General features: G+C 40.2%; 1 long non-coding RNA gene across 1 annotated transcript; it reads left to right on the top strand.

Annotated features, from left to right (window-relative positions):
• The first annotated feature begins 12 nt into the window (after nt 1-12).
• Nucleotides 13-2656, top strand: LOC107306875. Its single transcript, XR_004305748.1, has 3 exons — nt 13-192; nt 725-901; nt 1956-2656. It is a non-coding gene; the product is annotated as an uncharacterized LOC107306875 (long non-coding RNA).
• The last annotated feature ends 3026 nt before the right edge of the window (nt 2657-5682 follow it).

The raw sequence follows: 5682 nt of genomic DNA, 5'->3' as shown, positions 1-5682 counted from the left end.
AGATGCTATAAAACAGTCCTTGAATGTCTCCTAATGTAACACTTTTTGTTTTAGGTCTGCCTTGATAGAAATCCAGAAGCTTTTCTACCAAAGATTGGACAAAGCAAACTGGGAGACATTAAACCTCACCATAACAAAGGATGTAACTGCAAGCGTTCAGGATGTCTCAAGAATTATTGTGAGTGCTTTGAGGTGGGTCTGTCGGATTTTCCTGTCAGTGGTTATCACATTAACATTGATTGCATTCTGTAAACAGTAGTCTCTAAAAAGAATTACTTATCTCTTTGATTAGTGCATCATAACTTTTTTTTTTGAACATAAGGGAAGCAGTCTCTCTCTTGTCATGGCTTGTTATGACTTCAAATAATTCATTCTAGCTGAAGTTGATCAGTTAAAATGTTCATTGTCATGAGCTCTCAGTCAGTGCTGTGCTCCAGATGAAAAGAGGAATGGATTTCAAACAGTTCAGATAGTCTTTGCACAAACCACAACCTTAAGGGCTGATTTGTCCAGTATAAAGAGCAGAGCATCATCATTCTCCAAAAAGAATTCCTGCAAGGAACAGACTTACTTCCTCACGCTAATACCTATGGCCTCACTCTAGGAGTAACTGAGATGAGTGCATTTAGAATAAGTCCTGGAGATTTAACTCTAGTGGTTGCTCAGTTGTACGCTTGATTCAAGTTTTTATACATTTTTATTCTAAGTATTCTATATTTACCAGGCTAAGATTGTGTGTTCCTCAATTTGCAAATGCATTGGTTGCAAAAATTATGAAGAAAGTCCAGATAAAAAAAAGCCAGCTGACCATGCTAAACTACATGGACATTGGAAACAATGATGAAAATAACTCGTTTTTGACAACAACATTTGGAATTTTACCAAAATTGGAGAAAGACAGGTGAATATTTGGAAATAGAATAGATAATACATCAATCTGACTTCATTAATGTTTCAGTTAGCTGTTATTCATAGAATCATAGAACTGTTAAGGTTTGGAAAAGACCTTCAAGATCATCAAGTCCAACCACAACCTAACCATACTATCCTAACTCTAACAACCCTCTACTAAATCATGCTCTGTACAATTTTGCTTGTAATGTTTTCAAGAGGGGCCATATTATCCTAATATTATATTAATGCAGTTGAATTTTTTGATTGGTTGTTTTTAGTCATCGGCTTAATAAATAAAAAATACCTGTTAGTAACAATTCAAATTAATAAAACCACCTTTTAATTGATTTTAGTGAGATTTACTCCAGGCTTCGAATTCTCAGTTTGCATACAGTATTTTCTTTGCATTAGCCACTGCCTTGAAATTCTTATGCTAATCCTGTTTTGAAATATTTGAATAGTTTCTGCTGTAGGTAATATATTGATTGGATAGATGGTGCCAATAAAGTGAGTGTAGCTATTAATGTAGCAGAAGGTATTATGGTGTTAACAACTGGTAGTTTCAAGAGGTTTTTTCAAAGAAATATTGGTAAGGTGCCATTCAGGGAGCCCTCGAGATACTTGATTTACTTCTTTTAATAGCAGTAATCCTATTCAGTTAGTACCTCCTCTGTTCTGACTAAGTCTTTTTAACATATCTCTTTTTATGTGATGTAGCATCTGACCATTGCTTGCTTAAAAAGAAAGTGGCTTACTGTATAACCTTCCCATGCTGTGCTTACTGGTCAGCATTTGTGTAGATCGACTCTGTAGTGTGAACGCAGTGTTCCATGTGATGAATTAGAAAAACTCAGGAGCAAACCATTGGAAGTAAAAGCTATTCTGTACAAAACTGAGATTTCTACAGGGTTGTGTCTCACAGTAACAGTGCCGCTATTCTGCTAATCTGAATCAGCTCTGTGCATTCCAACTCTTAGATAAGAGTTTGACAGTTTGCTTTTTAAATTATTTTCTGTATTTTAAATGAATATATTTTACACTGGTTTCTTTTTCCATGTCAGGGAACCAGCTGTATCTATTTCTTGGGAAGATGTGAAAGCAACGTGTGCCTGTCTCCTGGTAAAGGCTGAAGAGGCAGAAAAAGGAGGTTACTCTGTCTGTCTAGCTGAACGCGTGGTCATGGAGGAATTTGGGAGGTGTTTATCCCAGATCCTGCAAGTGCAATTAAAATGTAAAAGACTGAAAGTTGAATAATGTTCAACGTATTATGAAGTCAATGAGTAGTAATACTGATATATTGCTGTAGTCTAAATGATCTTACCTTGAATTTTCAGAGGATTAATTTCATTTACTTCAGCTGCATCCTTTCTGAATTATGCTTGTGTAAGTGAAACGTGGTGTTTTCTGGGCCAGTTGTTCATTATTTACATAGACTCTAGTTTAAGTTAAACTTAAAATGACTTTCTAGAATGTTTAGGAGCGGAGAGCCAATAAGCACTGAGAAGGAAGTTGTTATCTTAGTTTGGTTGGTTTTGGTTGTGAAACAATTCAACCTCTAGTGATGGTAGGCAAATCTGCTAATTTAGCCCTGTCTTCTCTGATTTGGTAACTTATTTCTCATTGCTGCCATATTGTCATCTAAATGATTTGACAGATAATATAAAAAATAATTCTCTTTGGTTTTAGATGTTTTGTACTAGTTTAATATTTGCGTAGAAATTTTTGGCTTTAAGCTTGAAAGAATAAAGATATTCTCCATGTGTGTTGATTCCTAATTCTTGGTGGGATAGCAGATACGATTGCATGCCATTTAAAACTTGTTTAATAAGAGGTAGGGCTTTTTTAATGAGTGGCAGTTGATATATGGATGGATTGGATGATATGTCTTTAACAGCTGCTGCTGGGGATTGCTGAAGGTTGCTGGAGAAAATGGGTTCCAAAAGGGATGTGGTACCATCTCAATGTATCATTCCTTCCTTGATTCTTCACTTCCTAAGACCATTTCCTTTTATTTTGGAGTTAATATCTACATAATGGCCTTGTCTTAAAATGTTTGTCCCCAGAGGTATTTACTATGAGGTCATGAAGTCAGCAAGCACACACTCAATAGACTCTAAATAAATAAATGAAGAATTAAAATATATTTAAAGTTATTTTATATAATATAATACTTACATATAATATATAAAGCTATTTTATATTAATATATTAAAATATATTTAAAGATGAAGGGTGGGGAAGGTAAAGAAATTCCGCAGCCAGATGTGAATGGTAGAAGTACAAGGTGGAGAGATATAAGTACAAATAGCAAAGTAAGAAAAATGAGTTGGACAAGACTTGAACTACAGCTTTCAGCAGCACCCTTAGGCAAGAGCTGTCTGTGATTTTTCTTAATGTATTTTTTTATAAGGAATGAACAAGCCCGTGGGTTCACAACTCCATGAACTGATTCTGTTTTAACCCTGAAGATAAAAGAAGTCCAGACCTTTTTGGAACTGCCAATATATCAGCCTCATCTGAAAATAGCAAGAAATCTTCTCCTAGTTGTCTACAGCACACAGAAAAGTATTTCTTCTCCTTGATATGTCACTGTTAGAACCACTCAGTGCTTAACGCTGCTACGTGCTGAGGCTAGATGCAGGCAGAGTGTATTCCCTTTCCAAGAGTTATAAATTCTCCTGTTTAATTTTGCATGCTCAAATTGATTGCTTTGGAATCATGAATGAATTTTCAGTCACATAAGACAGAGAATTCACAGGGAATTATTATTTTTTCTTTTATAATATAGGTCTGTGTAGGATCATCTATAGAAATTTATGTTCTGCTACTTCCAAAGCTTATCTGGTGTTGCTGATGCTCTCAGTCTCTGACTCCTCCTGTATCACAGTTTTGTTTTGAGTCTCTTGAGTTGTGTGTGAAATGTACAACAAAGCACTGGGAAGCATTTGGGAAATGTAAAGCAGGTGTTGTGTGGGCCCCCCTAAATGCACACGTCATCATGGAGGGACTGTGTTTGAAGATGAGCAATGTGCGTGAGAGAACTCAAATTATCTGGAAAAAAATCCATTCTGGGAACCTGGTGTCAGCTTCATGGTTTGCTGTGGTTAGAAGCAGAAGATGTCTATGCTACTTGTCAGAGTTTCTTGCTCTTCAGGTATCGCTGTCACTTGTATATGTACAAAAGAGATGAAAAATTCAGATGCTTTGATTTCAGTGACATTTTAAAAATCTATTAACACATTTTTAATCTTTTTAGTCCAAGTCAGCATTTAACTTCATTGTTCACAGAACAGGTTTTGAATGTTACTTACAGCGTCCTTTGAGTTTCAGAATTGACTGTGGGCCCCAGTTTGGTTTTTTTGTACCATTGTACAATGTACATTTTTGTACCATTTTGTACCATTGCTACAATGAGAAAGAAAGTAGCCAAGCAGAGAATGAAAGGAACGTAGCAGAAGAGCAGTGCAAAGCACAGAGACTTGCGAGGTGGCATTTCCCAGCAGGCGTGTGAAGAAAGTTACAAGACACAAGACCTATCTAGCAAAACAAATAAAAACGTCCTTCATCTGCCAGGTGCCCTTTTCCTTGTACACAGTATCTCCCGAGCTCAGGGTTTTCAGGCTGTGGGGGCAGATGGGGGAGGTGTATGGTGAGAAGCGCTTTTGAAATATATTATTGATTTTAATTATGGTTTGCGGATGCATTCACCATCTGTGGGGCTGTCCGCACTGAGGGGCGGGCGGCAACGGGAACCACAGGTGAGCGCGGGCTGGGCTCAAAGCTGGAAAGGCCGGGAACGCTGAGGGGGAGAGAAAAGAGGCGGGAAGAACAGCGGCGAAGCGCACTGAGGCGTTCGGGTTCTGATTGGTTGGCCGCTTTAGCGACAAGCTGAAAAAGGTGACGCGCGGGCAGGGTGCTGAGGCGGTCTCCTCAGAGTGTGGGAAGGACGCTGGGGGGCTGTGAGGGACAGGCGGCGGAGGAGGAGGCACGGGCGGCGAAGCGGTCTACAGAGCCGAGGTGAGGCGGGTCTGGGAGGCAGCGGGCCGGGGCGGGCAAGGTGGGTCGGTGTGCGGGACTGCGGCAGCCGCCGCTACCGCCCTGCCGCGTGGGCCTCCAAAGGACGGCAGCGGAGCCAGAGAAGCTACGCGGGCATCCGATGTCGGTGCGGCCTGGGCTGGAGCTGCCCGAGGCTCCTATGGCGGGTGAGTGGAAGGGAGCTGGGTCCGGGACCGTCTCAAGGGGCTCTGATGGCGGGTCGGGCGGACGGAGCGGAGCCGGGGCCGGGGCGTCTGGGACGGGCTCCGTGGGAGCGAACCTTGAAAAGCACTTGAAGAGGAGGACGGAGGAACGGAGACTTCGAAGCAACAGTGAGGCAGCAATAATAAAAGCAATATCAACTGCTGATTGCCGTGTGGGAAGCAAACTTTATTTTTTATATTTTTTTTTTTTTTTTTTTTCGTAGCTAAGTAAGGAGGGGTAGGAATAGGGGAGGGACATGAGATACAGTGAGTGATTGAAAAGAAGCACTAAAGTGGTGATCGGGGTATAAGAGCATAAATGTGTTTGAAAAAGCTCTAAGGAGGAGAGGGTGGTGCTCAGAGAACTTTGGTATAGAACAACACATGGTAATAGATTGCAACAAGCGATAATGCTTCCTTTAATTCATGCTGGTTGTTATTATGAACTGCTAAAGTGAGAAATTGAAGTGATGAATTGTGTGAATGTGGAGTCTCAGTTCAACCAGACAAGAGAGAACATGAGATCGTCGATGGACAAAGAGGCAATATC

This window comes from Coturnix japonica (genome assembly GCF_001577835.2).
Source record: "Coturnix japonica isolate 7356 chromosome 5 unlocalized genomic scaffold, Coturnix japonica 2.1 chr5random2463, whole genome shotgun sequence".
Classification (NCBI taxonomy): Eukaryota; Metazoa; Chordata; class Aves; order Galliformes; family Phasianidae; genus Coturnix; species Coturnix japonica.
The sequence above is the reverse complement of the archived record's forward strand: the minus strand, read 5'-3'. Positions and strand labels throughout refer to the sequence as shown.